This window comes from Nicotiana tomentosiformis, chromosome 8 (genome assembly GCF_000390325.3).
Source record: "Nicotiana tomentosiformis chromosome 8, ASM39032v3, whole genome shotgun sequence".
In the NCBI taxonomy this organism is placed as follows: Eukaryota; Viridiplantae; Streptophyta; class Magnoliopsida; order Solanales; family Solanaceae; genus Nicotiana; species Nicotiana tomentosiformis.
In genome coordinates this window covers 30,319,664-30,339,728 of record NC_090819.1, presented here as the reverse complement: position 1 = coordinate 30,339,728, position 20,065 = coordinate 30,319,664, and positions in this window count along the sequence as shown.

Sequence of the window (20,065 nt, the reverse complement as noted above, 5' to 3'; positions counted from 1 at the left end):
CGGAATATGCATCGATAAAACTAAATATCTCGTGCTCTTCCATAGATTTGATTATTTGATCGATGTTAGGCAAAGGAAAAGAATCCTTAGGGCATGCCTTGTTCAGTTCTTTACAATCCACACACATTCTTAGCTTATTTCCTTTCTTTGGTATTACCACTACATTGGCTAACCATTTCGGGTATTTAACTTCCCGAATGGATCCTATTTTAAAGGATTTAGATACCTCGTCCTTGATAAATGTGTGTTTGACCTCGGACTGCAGTCTCCTTTTCTTCTTAACCAGATGGAACTTCGGGTCCAAACTCAGCTTATGAGTGGTTACCTCCGGCGGATCCCTATCATGTCAAGATAGGAACAAGCGAAACAATCTATGTTAGCTATAAGAAATTCAATGAGTTTTTTCCTGAGCTCGGGAGTCAACTCCGTTGTTGCGCCCAAATGCACACGCAAGTATACGCGGTCGTCAAGTAATAAAGTGACTAAAAGTCGAATGTCGAACCCACGAGGACTTGTGATTAACTATTAACTAAATTAGACTATTCTAATTATCTAAACAAGAATTAAACCTAGAATTATGTGACCTTAATCTAATTAAAATAAAAAGAAAATAAATAATGAACTCTGAACAAAGGAAGATCAGATTTTTATGTTATCAATGTAATGAAAACGATCCAGGGTTATGGGCTATCTAACATTCCTATTGTATTCTTCAATTGGATTGACTAACTAATTTATCTAGCTTATTAGTTGACAGGGTTAATATTGCTCATAAGAATTTGTCGAGTTCTTACACGCCTATTCAAGCTAACCTAACGCCTATATGTCTATGGAGTTAGAATCAACAAGAAAACATTTATAATTCATGTACATCAACCAAGCAAGGCAATTAAGTATATGTCTATCCTAACCGCGAATCCATTCCCCAATGCCCAGGTTCAAGAACTTGCTCTACTCAAACCTATATGCAATCTAGAATTCCCACTTTCGAGTTCAATTCTAGATTCGTAGATAGTATTCAATTGGTGATCAAGAAATCAAATAATTAAGCGCAAGATTGAATAAATAAACTAATGTGAATACCTATTTTTTGTACTATTTTAACACCTCCTAAAGTCATTAGTGTTTTGTTACTTTAATTATTTTCCATTTTTTTCTGTCTTTGATTGCATATTTCCTATCATAAAAATACCAAAAAATAGTTCTTTCTTCATTTGTGCATTTTAGGAATTAACTAACTATTCAATTGGTGAATTAATATAGTTAATTGATCATTTGAATAAGTTACTTAATTAATTTATTTGTTTGTGTAAATTTAATTTAATAAGTAGGATTAAGGAAGAAATTGGGCTAAAGTTGAAAGAGAAAGTGGCCAAAAGTGCAAGATAAGGGGCTTCCCTTGAAATGGTCTGAAATGACATAGTTTTGCCTCAAAACTACATCGTTTCATTAGTTTCAAAACTACGTTGTTTCATTAGTGACCCAAGATCAAATCTCACCCCATGATCACCCCTTGAAATAATGGTCCATATTTGATCTCTCAAGAGGTATTTAAAGCCTCAAAAATCTGAAAAATGCCCTCATTTCCCCCATAATTCTTTTCTTCTTCCTCTCTCTTCTCTCTCCCATATCCGCCCCCCACCACCGCTGCCGCCCGCCGGAAATCGCCCACCGGTGGCGGCCAACACCCAAATGACCCCAAATTTACACCATGTAATCTACACAACCTCCTCTTTCCATATCTCCAAAACAAATCCTTCAAAACCCCCTCAAAATCCTTGAATTTTAGATCTAGGAAACTTTAGCCGCCATTTTTTTGCCCAAAATCTTGAAATTCCGGCCACTACCACCCCACAATACCTACATCAATAGATATAGCTCATCAAGACCTACCTATTGATGTCAATTCCATCACGAAAATCCGGCAACTTAAAATTCGGCCAAATTCCGGCGACCACCCCGAACGCCCTTGTTTGGTATACCCCTATTCTCATTTCCTTTGTCTATTGTTTCTAATTGAATTGTATTTAGTGTATGTCTGGCATAATTTATAATTTTTTTTATTTTTATTTTTATTATTATTATTAGTTATGTTTAATCTATGTTAGCTTAGTCGTTTATAGTTATTAATCACTGATAATTAGTTATTCATTAGTTTTGAAATAGCTATTCGCTTAGTCATGATAGTTTAAGATAAAAGTTTCAAGTGCTTAGTGAATTTATTTTTATTGGATTTGAGTATTTGAATTTTATGTTGATAAAAGCTAAAATTGAAGAAGGAATAGTACAAGTTTGGTTGTTTTTACTGTGCAAAGACTTTGGAGTACAAAACTCAAAAGTCATTGTGTGGTGACAAATTCAATACTTTTTGACAACTTTTCAATAGTGTTTAGCACACAAAGTCAGTATTTTGGACAGACTTTTGGTGAACCAAAATCTGTCCAAACAATCTGATTTATTTGCCTATTTAAAGGGCTGCTCTTCTCCTATAAAAGGGACACACACTCTATCTTACACGAATACATCTTTAGATTTGTTTGAACACACATCTTTGAACAAAAAATCAGCAACTGAAAATTTTAGTAAGTTGAAATTTGTGAGCTTTGTGAGTGACTCCTAGCGTGCAAAATCATTAAGAAAATAGAGCAATCGTTTGGCTAAGTTCTGAGATTGTTAGTTACTAGTTTCAAGTGTCTTCGCGGGATTTTCTGGGCTGTTTCTCACACTGATTGGCTGTTGTTACTGTTGCTGGAATTTCTGTTCATTCATCGCTGATCTTTGCTTTTCTGTTATCCAGGTATTCCCCATATGGTACTGTAATTTTTTGGGGTCAACAATAAGTGGAAATGAAGCTATTTGAGTTCTTTTCAATTTATTATAAGCTTAATATCATTCTATTTCTTGTATAGTTTTGTATGTAAGCATGCATAATACACTATAATCTTGTATTAATGAGAAAATGCTTCGTTAATCCAAGGAGGGTTTTCATGTTCTTTAAGTGATGTGTTTGTATTATGTAATATTGTAATTTTTTAAAATAAGACCAAATATCTGAAGATGGCAACATTAATACATTTTAAAGTGTTAAACCTAGTAGTATCAAGTTCCTTCTATAGGCTATTATATTCTCCAAGTGCCATGCGCTCAAAGTGTGTGGTAGTCAGATGAAAGGTTTAACTTACTTCCCCTTTTGGATCTGTTATCTTCTTTAAGATGTCGAAAAAAAGAATAAAATAATCAGGAACAAGGTTGGTTATTTTTGCAAAAAAAAAAGGACCTAATTTTATTTGTCAATAAGCATAAGCTAGCCAAAGTAAGTTTTTTCTAGAAATATTTTGCAGCAGGTTAGTTTCGGTGCAAATCATTGGCCAAAAGTTTTAAAATAATCTTTTCCTGGCTTAGAAGCTTCATGAATTTCTTAAAGAATTCAATACTTAGGAAATATGTTTTCTTCCCTACATATGTCTTTCTCTGCTCCAAGGAACGAGTTCATTACAGGATGATTGAGTCTAAATTGGATTGTGTCTAAGTTAATCTTTTTTTGTACATTAAAATTTTTTAATGAATTGATCTTGGGCTGAATTTTGTTTTAATTGGACTTTGGGCCATATTTCCTAATGCTTATCAGGCTCATTCACATAATAATTTCAGCTAAGCCCAAGAAGAATATAACACCTAGCAGGCCCAGTAACTTTAAAGTTCATTTGCCCATTTCTTCCCAAAAGTTGCTGGCCCATTTGTATTTAACTCAATGGCTGCCCCCTCTTTAAAATAACAAGTTGGCCCAATTTTTATTTTTATTTTATTAGTCAATTATTCTTAATAAATTAGATTTTCTTTTATTAAAATAACTTTACAACTTAATCGCCTTAGTAATTGATTTAAACGCTAGGCAATTAGTAGGCGCGCTTCAACTTCACAGAATCGCTTGCGTAGCGTGATGTTTAACATTCAATAAATTAGTCCAATAACCTCATACCATACCCATTAGTTTTAGTTAATCCTTTGCTAAATTTGCGGATTCGCTTGCGTAGCGCCATAGTTGACTTTTAATAATTTTCAGAAAATTAATTTTCTCAAATATAGAAATTTCTCAAAAGTATTACAAATAATTGATTGTCATGATTTCAGATTCGCTAGCGAGGCGAAATTATGATAAGTTAATTAATTTTGTTATTCGATTACGCATTCGCTTGTGTAGCGTGGTTATGACAACGCAATATTATCCAAATTATTTTGTTTAATAATTCTAATAATCAAGAGATAAAAAAGGATAAGTAAAACATGAAAATCACATAAATCACATTTTATCCAAAATTAATCCAAGCCAAGTTTTAAGTCAATAAAGCGACCGTGCTAGAACCACGGAACTCGAAGAATGCCTTACATTTTCTCCCCGATCAACATAATTCCTTACCTGAACTTTATTTTCGCAGACCAATAATAATAGAGTCAAACCCTCCTTTGACTAGAGATTCAAATAAAAGGTGACTTAGAACACCCAAAAATCAATTCCAAGTGGCGACTCTGAATAATAAAATAATCCCTACTCAAGTTTGTCACTTTAATTGAAAAAATTCTTTAACCCACAATCAATAACACAACATATCTTTTTTGGGGTAGAAAAGGGGTATGACAATTAATATGATAAATCAAGAAGCCAAAATCAGTATCTCAATAACAATAGTCATGAAAGAACCATAACCCTAGAACGTGAAGTTTAGCTCCACATAGACATGGTAGCCAAACGAAAAATCATACAAAGAAATATAAAAATTACTAAGTTTGGTGGAAGAAGATGAAATACGGCCTCCACAGCGGCTCCTTGCTCTCCCTAGGTCGAATCCATTTCAAAAAGTATGTTAGCTTTCCTAAAAGAGGCGTTTTTGACATATATATTGCGTACAAAAGTCGTGGGCCAAAGTTTTCCTTTTCCTTTTCCGTATCAGCTTCAGGGATTGATGCTGGGGTGGATGCTTCACGTCCGCCTCAGCTTCAACTTCTCAGCATCGCATGCTGGGGTGGATGCTTCGCATCCACCCTCAGTTCCTCCATCCCTATTGTGCCCAAGTGCGGATGCTAAGGTAGATGCCTTCTCTCGACTTCACTGCTAAGGGTGAACCAACTAGCCTTTTTTGCAAGGTTGGATGTGACGCATCCACCCTCTTCTCCAATAGCCAGAGCATCGTTTCTTCATATTTTTGCATTTCAAACATCCTAAATCATCACATACAACTTAATTAGTCATAAAACTAATAATTAACGCATGTTGGGCATTATAAATACCAAATAGCACCAAAAGGTAGTTAAAATATGGGTAAAGTAATATTAAAACATATATAAATATGCCCAATATCACCACCCCACACTTAAACCTTTGTTCGTCCTCGAACAAACCATCACTATATTAGACAAAACAAAATTAGGCTCCTATCATTCAAAGCACACCACACTTATGACCATGGTTGATTGCAATAATTAAACTCTAGCATATGCATTCAACACACAATTCCCTTTAACTTATGCCATATTTCAAAAATATTCTAAACGAAAGCAACATGCTCTTAAGAATCCTAACCTCAAAACCCGACTCAATGTTACATTGCACTCATGACTTGAACACCCAACATCATAGAGAAGTCTAATAACGTAACCATCCCTCATGAAACCATGTGCCCTCACAACAAAATCAAGGAGAGTTATTTGAATCCACACATTCGAATCTCATGATCAAATATAATTGATGGACCTCACATATATCAGAGAAATATCCCACTCTCACAATGAAGTCACATGCACACAAATGGTACCATAGGCTTGCCCGTAATATAAACCTCTACTAATGTAGGCTCGCTCGATCTAAAATCAATTAGGACTTTTTTATGGTTATAATATGGGCTAAGGAACAGATAAGATATATTTTAGGAATGATGACTAACCCTCTTAAGCACTTTAACATATCACATGATAAACGTTAAGTGCATTTTCGTCAACACCACATCAGTTTCACAAACACAATCACCCCCAACAATGTTTCCGCTTTCTTTAAGCACTACCTTAATTTACATCCTACTAGAAAGAACAAGACAACAATTTATTCACCTATATTTTTCCTTCTCTTTTTTTTTTCCAGATTTTTCTTCTTTTTATTTTATTTTTCAATTTCCGCTAGTGGTGTATTATTTCACAAAATAAGTGCACCCTTATTTCTTTGATTGGTTCCACTCAAAATCCACCCCACACTTAGTCCCTTCCTTACTTCTTTTAGTGCTCATTTTACAATTAAAGTGCGTTAAAAGGTAAAATGATAAAAAAGTATCAATTAAGAACATGGATATAAGCTTGCAATGTGGGTGTCAAATAAAAGTATATAGGCTCAAAAGGTTTAACTAGGGATAGATTTCATTTGTGATAAGATAATAAGCTCAAAAAGATCAAAGAAAGCCTAAAATCATTTTTCAAATCGAGCATCACCTAAAATTTTGCTTCAACTCACATACCGGGCAAGTTCTAGACACAAGTACAACACATAGACTATACAAAAACCTTACCATACATGGCACATGACTCACTAAGGGACGGTCCCATTCCGACTCTTAACTAATACAAGTATTCACGGAGCCACTAGATATTAAGCATTAATCACAAAGTGAATTCAAGTCAAGAAAATGAGACATAGGCGTCACAAAACATGCTATCCAATTTATAAAGGCATCATGATCAATTTTAAAATATAGGGAAGGTACTACACATGCCAAAGCCTAAATATACTACTATCAAATAAGTCAAGAGAGCCTAGAAATCTCATATTTCTTCCTCCATTTATTTCCTAAATTTTAATCTACTCTAAAAATAAAAAAATTACTACTACCCGTTTCAAGTTATATCCCATGGAAAAGAATCGAGGCACAAAGAAAAACTACGGGGGATTATTACTACCTAAAACACAAAAAGACATACTTTTGTATTATTTTTTTTATTTTTTATTTTTTTGCTAAACTTTAATCCCTCAAGAAAACTGTCTAGGAGATCCATCGTCAGAAAAAGTCCAATTTATTTTTTTTAATTTTAAAATTAATCACCTAAAATACTACACTACTATAAAAAAATAAAAATACGAAACTGAAAAAAATAAGAAATTAACATACTAACATAATACTACTAATGATCTAAAGGAATTCTCCCACCTCACACTTAAAAGAGTGCAGTGTCCCCAATGTACAACTAAAGCAAAAATAACAAGGGTGGACAAAAAACTCCCTGAAGCGCCAAAGGCCGAAGCACTAGCAGCTCACGGGGTACTTAGACTTCTCCCAAGGATGGTCCTTTGTGCGGGTACCTCACACTAGTTTCAACCATCTTGCTCGCTTTTTCACACTTCCAGTTGCTTTTCTTCCTATGCTCATAATCCTACAAAATAAAAATAAATACTACAAAAATAATATAATAAAAAAAAATCAACAAAAATAAAAGAAAGCAATAAATCTGGGTTACCTCCCAACAAGCGCCTAATTTAACGTCGCGGCACGACGTGAACCACTTTTTTCTCCACCTTGAACTTATGAACTGTACCCCTAACAGGGCACCTCGTCTGCGGCTGTGCTCCTTCGGTGGGGCTACAAAGATAACCAAGCCAAGTAATAAATTTTTTACTTTGCACTTCTCGGCCTTTAGATGAGGAATGTAATTTTTGATTTTTGGCATGACAAATTCAAGAATATAGGCACTCTCATCCTCACTCTTTGACTCCCCCATAGGCTTCGATGGCTCGATTACTATCTTACTATCTAAACACAATGTGAAAAAAATGATTGGAATGAGGTCTAATGCATCCTAACTCATGAATTGTACTACTATTTATATCCCCATTTATACACACTCAGGTCTCTCAAAGTAATGTTATCTACTCCCTTATATGACTCTAGAGTACTCTTCTCAATATTGGCATCCTCAAGAAAACCATGGTCTAATGATCTGTATTCTCGTTTTAGCTCCTTAATTTGGTCTAGAAGATTTTTTTCATATTTACACAACTCATCATTAAATTGTTGGGCGTTATACGCATCAACCTTTGCACTCAAATCTACATCCACGTTACGCACATCCGAGCCAAAATTATCAATTTTAGGTGAAAGCTCATCTCTCTCCTTAGACCAATCACTCACCAATGTTGTTAGAAGACAACGTCGTTTCGTATATTCGCTTAATCGAGAATATTTGTCCCAATACCAATCCTTACTCCCATATTCAAATTCAAACTTCTCAGAGTTCAGGGCATGATAAGACCAAAAAGATGGGCCATAAAAGTCTTCCGTCAACCAAGCTTCTTCATTAATAACCTTACCTCCGTATAGTTTTTCCCCAAATATCATGTTGAGAGAGCTAGAAATACACTAAGAGAAAAATTAAATAGTTATAAAAATAAAAATATTTACAAAAAGGAAAGAAAAAACCTGTAAAGATAAAAGTAAACGAATAATCTAGAAAATAGGCTAATTCTAAGTCCCTGGCAACGACGCCAAAAACTTGTCGCGGCCAAACGCACACGCAAGTATACGCGGCCGTCAAGTAATAAAGTGACTAAAAGTCGGATGTCGAACCCATGAGGACTTGTGATTAACTATTAACCAATTAGACTATCCTAATTATCTAAACAAGAATTAAACCTAGAATTATGTGACCTTAATCTAATTAAAATAAAAAGAAATAAAATAATGAACTCTGAACAAAGGAAGATCAGATTTTTATGTTATCAATGTAATAAAAACGATCCAGGATTATGGGCTATCTAACATTCCTGCTGTATTCTTCAATTGAATTGACTAACTAATTTATCTAGCTTATTAGTTGACAGGGTTAATATTGCTCATAAGAATCGGTCGAGTTTTTACTCGCCTATTTAAGCTAACCTAACGCCTATATGTCTATGAAGTTAGAATCAACAAGAACACATTTATAATTCATGTACATCAACCAAGCAAGGCAATTAGGTATATGTCTATCCTAACCGCGAATCCATTCCTCGATGTCCAGGTTCAAGAACTTGCTCTACTCAATCCTATATGCAATCTAGAATTCCCACTTTCGAGTTCAATTCTAGATTCGTAGATAATATTCAATTGGTGATCAAGAAATCAAATAATTAAGCGCAAGATTGAATATATAAACTAATATGATAAATCAAGAATCCAAAATTAATATCCGAATAATAATAGTCATGAAAGAATCATAACCCTAGAACGTGATGTTTAGCTCCATATAGACATGGTAGCCAAACGACAAATCGTACAAAGAAATATAAAAATTATTACGTTTGGTGGAAAGAGGATGAAATCCGGCTTCCACGACTTTTCAAAAAGTATGTTAGCTGCCCTAAAAGAGGCGTTTTTGACTTATATATCGCGTACAAAAGTCGTAGGCCAAACTTTTCCTTTTCCTTTTCTGAATCAGCTTCGCGTCCACCTTAGCTTCAACTTCTCAGCATCGCATGCTGGGGTGGATGTTTCGCATCCACCCTCAGTTCCTCCATCCCTATTGTGCCAGGTGCGGATTCTAAGGTAGATGCCTTCTCCCGACTTCACTGCTAAGGGTGAACCAACTAGCCTTTTTTGCAAGGTTGGATGCAACGCATCCATCCTCTTCTCCTATAGACGGAGCATCGTTTCTTCATAGTTTTGTATTGCAAATATCCTAAATCATCGCATACAACTTAATTAGTCATAAAACTAATAATTAACGCATGTTGGGCATTCTAAACACCAAATAGCACCAAAAAATGGTTAAAATATGGGTAAAGTAATATTAAAACATATAGAAATATGCCCAACATCACCCGTTCCCAGGTATACCTTCAGATTGGGTAAGTGTTTGATCAATATGACTTGCTCCAACTCCTTTACCGTCGGTTTGGTGGCATCAGAATCATCGGGAGCAATGAATGACCTAGGAACTCCGTTATCATCCTCCTCGCGTACTCCTCGCTCTTCTTGTTCGGTCGGGGCTGGTATCGTTGATTGATATTTAATTTCTTCCTTCCTGGTCGGCTCCATGTTCTTTGATGTTAAGACCAACTGGCATTGGGATCACCTCATCGACTATGAATATTTCCTTTATGGCCGGCTTCTCTCCGTAGACCGTCTTGATTCCTCCCGGCGTAGGGAACTTCAGTGCCTGGTGTAATGTTGAGGGTAGTGCTCCTATGTTGTGAACCCATGCTGAATAAGGCATTATACCTTATGTGCCCTCTGGTCACATAGAATTTCGTATCTTGTATCGTCCCGGCGGTGTTCAGTGGCAGGGTTATTTCTCCTTTAGTAGTTTCGCACACCATGTTAAATTAGTTCAATACCCATACTGCCGGCACTATTTGGTCTTGTAACCCCAACTTCTCTATGACCCTCGATCTGGCCGAGCTTCCTGGATCAATCAACGCACATTTAACTCGAGATTTATTGATAAGTACTGATATCACCAATGCATCATTATGAGGTTGTAAGATTCCCTCGGCATCCTCGTCGCTGGATGAAATGGTTCCCTCCGGGATGTAATCTCGGGTGCGCTTTTCCCTCGTGATGGATACTTTAGTGCGCTTTATCATTGGCCCCTAGGGGATATCGACCCCTCCAATGATCATGTTGATAATGTGCTGAGGTTATTCTTGTTCAGTCTATTTGTTGGAGTCCCTGTTCCTAATGTGGTTTCTGGCTTGATCACTTAGAAACTCTTGGATGTGCCCGTTATTAAATAACCGGGAAACTTCTTCTCTCAATTGTCTGCAATCCTTGGTCCTATGGCCATGAGTGCCATGATACTTACACATCAAGTTAAGATCTCTCTAGTAGGGTCGGATTGCAATGGTCGAGTCTAATTGGTTTCCTTGATGTGCCCAAAGGCCGATACAATGCTGGCTGCATCAATATTGAAGTTATACTCTGATAATCTTGGTGCTTTCCTTCCCCCGAGCGGCCTATCAAAACCATTCTTGCTCATCAGACCTCGGGTATTGGTCCCACGGTCCCTTCTCTTCTCGTTTGTCGTGGGGTTATGCTCGGGCCCGTTTCCCCTCTGATTTGCACTGTATGGTTGATACCTATCTCGGACCGGCCTTGATTCATGATCAATGACTCTCTTAGACATGTCGCCAGTTTTGATGGGATAAACAGACCCAGAAGGGGCTCCGAATTGGTCGTCCTTGACTCTGATCTTTGACTGGTACCTGTTGTGGATGTCGGCCCAAGTTACCATCGGGTACTCTACCAAATTTTATTTCAGCTGCTACGAAGCCAAGGAGCTTCGGGGGTTAAGTCCTTCAGTGAATGCTTGAACGGCCTAATCATCCACAACCGGAGGCAAGTCCACCCGTTCCACTTGAAACCCTGACACAAACTCCTTGAGCATCTCGTTGCCCCTTTGCTTAGCGTTGAAAAGGCTCGATTTTCTGATCTCGACCTTGATGGACCCGTCATGAGCTTTTACAAAAGCATCCATGAGCATAGCGAACGAATTAATGGAATTTAGGTGCAAATTGTGGTACCATATCATTGCTCCTTTTGACAGAGTTTTCCCGAACTTCTTTAATAACACTGACTCGATTTCATCGTCTTCCAAATTGTTACCTTTGATATTTTAGAATATCGGGCATACGAAACCTCTTCGGGATTGGCTTTGGTGCCGCACTTGGAGGAAAAGGCTTTTGGATAAATTTCTTAGAGTCCGGACCTTTCAATATCGGGGGCACTCCTAGGATCTGATCACCCCGGGAATTATATGTATCCATCTTCTTATCGTTTGCCTCAATTTTCATTTCACCTGATTCCGCCTGTTTCGTTAATGCTTCAAGCATTTTCATTACTTCGGGGCTGACATCGGACTCAGCTTCACCCAGTCTTTCGGTGATCTGCTCATTTTTTCGGGTGTTTTCCCGGGATGGTTCGGGATCAACTTTGCTGGGGGAGCGACTTTGATTTTGCAGCTGCACTATCGCCGCCTGTTGAGCCTGCAACATTTTGAAGATTAATCGTAGACTGACCCCGTCGCCTTCGCCTTCTGGTGCTCCTCGAGTCGTTGGCCGGTCTCCTCCGCGAACGCTGTTCTCGGGGTCGGTAGGCAGGTTGGCATCGATGGCCACCTACAAGTTAGCATCGACTGGGTCTGCAACTGGGACTCCGTTGGGATCACCAGGGGGCACCTCATTACTAGGTACCAGATTATTGTTTTCTCCATGATGGCCAGACTCAGCTTCAACGTTCAAGTGAGCAGATTGAGAATTTGACATTTTTAAGCTCACCTGAAATTGAGACCTTAAAAAACAAGTGTAAAATAGAGTGTGTTACGGAGATTTGTATCAAAATACCACTATTATCCTTAGCCCCACGGTGGGCGCCAAACTTCCTATCCTTAAAATGGATAACAATTAAATTTGTACGCGATTTTAAGGATATGTGGATTGATTCAACACAAGTAATCAAGAATGTTAGATAAATGAATTAAAGATAAAATAAATAACCAAACCAGTTGTGAAGTTGAGTCCGAGTTCAAATTTAGGCTGAACAATAGTTTTTTCCTCAACCGGATCCTCGATTCTAAGCCAAATGTATATGAAGAACTATGATAAAAATAAGAACCTTTCAATAGCTAGAGAGTAGAGAAATAAGTTTGCATTGCCTTGATATGCATGTTACAATGTGTCTATTGAATAAAAAACTTCCCATTTATATAGTGGAGGAATTTTATCTCTAGTACAATTCTAAAAAAGAAAAAAATCCTCCTTGTACGTCAATCACTGATACACTACCGATATCGGACGAGATCCGCGCCGTGATATCCGGTTGGGTGCATATATCACGGCCGTGTGCAACCGTTCGTAGTGATTTCCGAGGTCTTGGAGCTCGTTCCAAGTTCACGGGGGGGGGGGGGGGGATTGTCTTGTCAGGCCTAGTGGAGAGCACCCCGTTCCAGCCTCGATTCAAAGAGTTCTCAAATTCGGTCTCTGTCTCATACATTCATACTTCTTACTTCATTTGACTCATGGGAACTCGGGGTGTGTGCTATCCCCGAGTTCACCCGTATACTTATATAAATTTAAGATATTTAGTTTTTCCCGAGATTTGAAATATAAAAGAGGAAAAACTAAGAAGAGAAATCCTGAAAGAATTGAGAGGTGGTAGAATAAGCCATAAAGAGGGAAAACCTAGGAGAGGCTGTGGTAATGTTTTGTTTATGGAAGAGAAAGAAGAGACCAAATTAATAATATTGACATAATTAATGATAAGGATTAATTGATTGCTTATTGCCATGATTGATAAAGATGAGAGATCTAGTGTCAAAAGATCAAATATGATAATACACCGATTCCATGATGTTACTTATTAATCTTGTGCATAATCATTATAATATGCTAAAAATGTAAAAAAAATAATCTATTATTTGTAAAATAAACAAAAAGTGATGATATTATCTTAAATAATTAGCTGTGTAAATATTTCTTTCTTTGTCATAGTATTTGAGCCAGACATATTCTAATTTACTATTTACTCGATGTTGGGTTCCCATATTATGTTGTTCACGCTCCAATTATTAGGCCTGAGCGTGCGGGGTGTCAATTTTCCACATCAGTTGGTGATGGTGCACTTGGATTCTTAATATGATCTTGTACAATGCTCACTTCATGAGCTAATGCAAAATCACTAATGCAACATAGTTTTTCGATATAATATTAAATTATGTATTACAATATTGTCTTTTTCAAAAGGTATTAAAAGACATTTTTTTATTCGGGGCATGAAGTTTTATTTCTAGAGCTTTAAAATATGAAGCTCTCCTGTTACCAATTGGCTTTCCAATTTATTCAGAGAATGAACTATTCTTTGTTGGCAAAGTAATTAAGTTCATTTCTGTCTCATAATCTTAGCTTAGATTCTCCTCATTTAACACAAGAGGAACAATTAAATAAAACGCGTGAACAGATGAGACATTATTAGTACTACTAGTTGTTATACAGTGAAAAATAATTTCTATAGCAAGTTTAGAAATGAATCCTAGTAAGATACGATGGTTACTAATAAAATTCATATTCCGACACCCTTGACCTAGTAGATGAATGAAACATCTTTAGTTCAGAAAATAAGTAATTCATACTTCGAAAGTACTAGTAATTATAGATGTCAATCAAAACCGTACCCCATAATATATTGAATAAGGTTCAGTATTGAAACATGAAATCAAGAAATAACACAAATATCAATTATAGGGGCTACTCTTTAAACATGAAATCAATAAATAACTGACTGCGGATATCATTTAATGCCGCCTGGAAAACACTGCATTAAGTATGTTGGGATTTATTATTGTTTACTCCCATTTTTTCACAAAAACAAAAGTGATATTAATTATATTCTGATATTCTTTGGTTGTAATTTTACGGCAAAACTTTGAACGATGTTAGCAACAAAATGTAAATGCTCGCCTTAGACCAACTAAATTGTAGTAACTATCACATTAATGTTATGAGTTCCACGCAAAGTGGCATTAACATTTTGCATTGTTTATTGAAAAGGTAAAGTCTTAAAAGCTTTTTTTCGTTTGGAGCATGAAGGTTTACTTATAGAACTTTAAAGTATATATGAAGCTTCAATTCATCAATTCGCCTACTAATTTTAATTCAAAATGAACAAATTAAGATTTCATGTTGCTGAAGTTATTGGCAAAGTAAGTTCATTATAAGTTCATTTATGTATCATAATCTTAGCTTAGATTATTCTCATTCAACTCAAAGTGCAACAATTAAATAAAACGCGTAAACAGATGACATTGTAGTCCTAGTAGTTATTAATTATACAATGAATACAAGTTTTCTGTAACATACTTGGAAATGAATCTTTTAGTGACACAAGTAGAGCACTAATAAATAAAGTATATATTAATTCCGACACCCTTGACCTAGGAAAATTAAGGGAGTAGATGAATGAAACATCTTTAGTTCGGAAAAGAAGTTAACACTAGTTCAAACTTAGCATGTCATTCAAAACCCCAATTGAATAAGGCTCAATAATGAAACATGAAAGCAAGAAGTAACTCAAACATCAAGGTGGGGGCTACCCTTTTTTTTTTTTTTTTTTTCATTTAGTATACAAAACCTACTAGCATCACTAATCTAGATCATGACTACGGTCGCATATAGCCCAGTAGAGGTAGACTGATTCACGTACCGCACTCAAAGTTCTAGTTAAGGATGTATTGATCGATCCAAAACTATGTATTCTTTTTCTTTATTCATTCGTCATTCAAACTCCATCATGACTAATTCTTATTCATGAACGTGTAGGGTCCGTTGAAAAGGAGAGGCTTTTTCTATAGGAATCTTTTCATTTTCGAAGCTTGAACTCAAACTCTCTAGTTAACAAACATGAGTAGAAAGATCCATCCGTCGCACCGCTGGTGGGGCTATTATAGTACTATGTTGGACTCATGTGCTGAAGAAACCTAAGTTGAGGACTGAGGAGAGGCAAATGTATGAAAGATTGAAGTGAAAAATTGATGGCTGGCCGCATATGTGTCAGTATAATTACCACAAAGCAAGTGCTCTGCTTCTTCATTCATTGCCCTTACCAACAGACAGCTCTCACTCTTAAATACATGGGCCTTTCTTTTCCCATTTTGGTGTATTTCTTCATTGATTTGAGATGTCCTTGATTGGCTGATCTTGTTAGATGCCTATACATTACATTGACTATTACAAACACTTCACATATAATGCATGTACACTTGCACTTATGTATATGTGTGTATACACAATCGGAGTTAAACCTATAGTCGGAAAAGAATTATGAAGTTGATCTTACTAAAAATCAAGCAATAAAAAGTATTTGTAATTATACTATAGTAGCCATCTTGCCAGAGAGCTATATAGTCTAAAGGCGTTCAGTTGAATTTCCTTCGGATATAATATTTGCATATTATAGGTTAAGATAGTTCTTTTGTACACGTATATAAATTGTTGAATTTCCTTCGCATTCAATTTATAGCGTAACAGTAAATTTGATTCAAAAATAAGTTTGTGTTATAGGCTTAAATCTCAATTGCGACACTACTATTTTTTCGGATTCTATGTAAGAATTGTTTGCTCCACTGTCTCACTCTTCTTGATCTCATAAGCAAATAAAGCTAAAAAATATCGATCTACACGATGAGCTGTTCTTTTGACTTTTGTGACCAAAGCTTCACTCCAATTGGGAAAATCGATACGTAATTATGCGCTTTGATATTGGGTGTTCAAAATCGAACCGAAACCGAAAATCGAATCGAAATCGAAGCTTAATGGTTTATTGGTATCGGGTTAACAGTTTAACGGACGGGGAATAGATTGAATTTTTTTTATTAACGGCTTATCGGTTTGGGGAGGATTATTCAATTTTCTTAACGGATAATCCGTTAACCCGTTAAGAATATATATATAAATATCAAAAACCCTTCCACTTCTTCCCGCTATTAGCTTAGCTTATTCTCCCACCCTACAACAAGATTGTTTAAACTGCTATCTATGGTTCACCTCTGCTTTTATTTTTTTAAACTAATGTATGTTGTCTATGTTTAATAGAAGAACAGTAGTGTTGTGCCACAACTTTTATCCCACAATATTGACGATAGTACTGTCTTGAATTATGTTATGGGGAAAAAGCGCATTTGCGTTTCCTGTAAATTGTTTACTGCTTATAATCCATTTCTATTTCTATACATAACTGCCTTTTGCTCGGTGTTGTTTGTATGGTTAATGATATAGCGTGAAATGCCTGATTGAGAGTTTAAGTTAGAAATTTATAGTTGTTGTTTGAACTTTGAAGCTGCAGAAATTCAAGCACTGTTAGGCATTAGCTGCAGGCCAAATATTTTTGTGTAGACTGCTCACTTATGGATTAATCATTTTGAAATATGTATCCTGGACTCACTTTGAATATAGACTGGAATTTCCTATTCTGAATTAATATGCTAGGCGTTAACAGACATATGTATGTCTGGACTCATGTAATGTAGTCTGCTTTGGGATTTAATGGTAGGCGTTAACAGACATGTATGTCTGGACTCATATGTAGTCTGCTTTGGGATGTAATGTAGCCTACAATGTGTTCTGTTTTTTTCACTCTACAACACATGATACACTACATCATTCTTATGTAGGCGTTAACAGACATGTATGTCTGGACTCAATGTGTAATTTTCTATTCTGAATTTGTATGCTAGGCGGTCAGTAAACAATTAATGCACGCAATATAGATTGCATTAGGCCGATAAACCGCCCGATAAGAGCTAAACCGATACCAATCCGCCCGATATCTTATCGGGTGACTAGAGGATTAATACATTTAAAAGCCGATAACCGTTAAGCCAAACCGTTAAGAGTAATTAACCGCCCAATCCGCCCGATAAACAGCCCTACTTTGGTATACCAGTTACTTTTAAAAAATTTGGGTTGGAAGGTCAGGCTTTGGTTAATATCGGTGATGCTTCTCTTTTGTTAGAGAAAGCTCAGCGTTTTATTACTCGGGTAATGATTCTTCCATACTTGGCTTCTTTGTTCTTTTCGATACTTGATGGTTCCGATATCGGTGATCCTTCTTTGTTTTATTGGTGTTGATGACAGTTTCTAACTATGCAGGCCATCGGTAGGTTTCGAGTTGATCTTAGCCAGTGTGAGGCCGAACTCCGGAAGGTCCTAGGTGAAAGAGATGACCTTCGGCTTCTTTGAAGCAAAAAGGAGGAGGCTATAAAGGATCTTCAAGCGGATTTGGCTAAGGTTCGTGAAGAAAGGGTCGAGCTCGATCAGCAGGTGAGCCTCGTTCTGTTAAAGTATGGATTCGACTCGACTGTGGAAGTTAACCCTCCGTTGTCTCAGTTGCAGCAAAAGATCGAGAAGATCGGGCTACTTCGAGAGGAGGTCGATCAAATCCGGGCCGAATGCAACCAGTGGAAGGAGACTATTGACCGCCTGGCAGCGGAGAAAGAAACCATCTTAACAAAGTTATTATCAGCCGACGTTCAGCTTCGAAACGTCAAGCAAAAGGTGTCGGTTCAGGCTAAGAAAATCGATGAGCTTGAGATACGACTTGCTGAGGCTAAGGCGGAGGTTGAGTCGTCGAAAGTTTTGGCGGATAAGTCTATTGCTGTATATCGAGCTGATGCTGAGGCCGCTCAGGTGAAGGCCCGGGAAGCGGCGAAGATTGCCGATGCTCGAGCTCATTGGGTTGCCGAACTTGTTAAGTGTAGATCTCGGAGGGAGACCCTCGAGGAGATACATGCTCGAGGTTTCGACCTTACCGAAGAGGTAAGAAAGGCAAAAGAGCTTGAAGCGGAAGTTGAAGCCTTGGCTTCTGATGATGATGACGATGATAACGATAATGGTAGCAAAAGCGGGTCCGAGGGTGGGGAAGACCCCGACCCAGAAGCTTAGAGTCTAATTCTCCATATCTGTAAATTAATTACGTAGGCAATTTTGTATATATATAACAAGGTTGATTTTGATCGATCAGATTTGGAGTGACATTTTTCTTGTTGAGTTGATGATAATGTGGTGGTTAACGTAAACTCTGAGTAAACGTCGCTTTTTCAATGTTTCAAACTCGATTGGGTCCTTGTTCGAACTCGGCAGCCCGTAGGCTTTAACATTTGAGTGTCTATTTCGAACTCGATATAGAAGTAGCCCGTGGGCTTAATATTCGAGTGTTTATTTCGAACTCGAGATAATGTGGTAGCCCGTAGGATTAATATTCAAGTGATTATTTCGAACTCGAGATAATGTGGAAGCCCGTAGGCTTAATATTCGAGTGATTATTTCGAACTCGATGTTGAAGTAGCCCGTAGGCTCAACGGTCGACTGAGTATTTCGAACTCGATATAGAAGTAGCCCGTAGGCTTAATATTCAAGTGTTTATTTCGAACTCGAGATAACTCGATATGCCCATAGGCTGGTTGCATAATAAATCTCAAGTCATTGTACATATGTTTTGGGGCAATCTATATGAGCATGGTTCATTTTGACCATTTTGGCTCTTATAATTTTTCCTCTATTGTTGTGAGAAGACTTTGTTGCATCTGAACTCGATGTATTTGAGGGCCTGGTGCCCCCCCGGTATTCGAGGCCATTCAGGCTAAGGGTCGAAAGCCTTGGATACTGTTTTAAAAGCGCGGCACGATCGATGGTTGCCTCATTAAAAACCTTAACGCAAAAACCCATTTGGGAAAAAACCGGTCTAAGGAAAAAAGAGTGCAACACGTGCTTTTGAGTAAAAGAATACTTCTGTTCTTTGTTCGAACTTCTGTACGGGACAGTTGAATAAATATGGGAAAGGTCGGACCTTAGCAGTAGTACCGTTTTAGATGTGATACATTCCAACTGCTTGATAGCTGTTTGCCGTTTATGATGCCGAGCCTGTACGATCCTTTCTCAAAGTTCTCGAGCACCTAGTACGGTCCTTCCCAATTTGGTCCTAGTTTTCCTTCGTTTGGATTTCGAGTATTGATGGTGCATTTCCTTAACACCAAGTCCCCTGGCTTGAAGTAGCGAAGTTTAGTTCTTCGATTGTAATACCTTTCGATTCGTTGCTTTTGTGCGGCCAACCGGATAAGGGCAGCTTCTCGTCCTTCGTCCGATAATTCAAGGCTGGTGCTCATAGCCTCGTTATTTGATTTTTCCGTCATGAATCGAAATCTGGGACTAGGCTCTCCGACTGGTATCCATGCCTCGGAGCCATATACTAAGGAGAATGGGGTCGCCCCTGTACTGGATTTCGATGTTATTCGGTATGCCCAAAGGACTTCGGGCAGGATTTCTCTCCATTTTCCCTTAGCGTCGTTCAATCTCTTCTTCAGGTTTTGAAGAATAGTTTTGTTTGTTGATTCGGCTTGTCCGTTTCCGCTGGGGTGGTACGAGGTTGCTAGTATCCTTCTTATTTTGTGGTCTTCGAAGAATTTTGTGATTTTGTTGCCAATGAATTGCTTCCCATTATCACATACTATTTCGGATGGTATCCCGAATCGGCATATGATATGATCCCACAAAAAGTCGATAACCTCT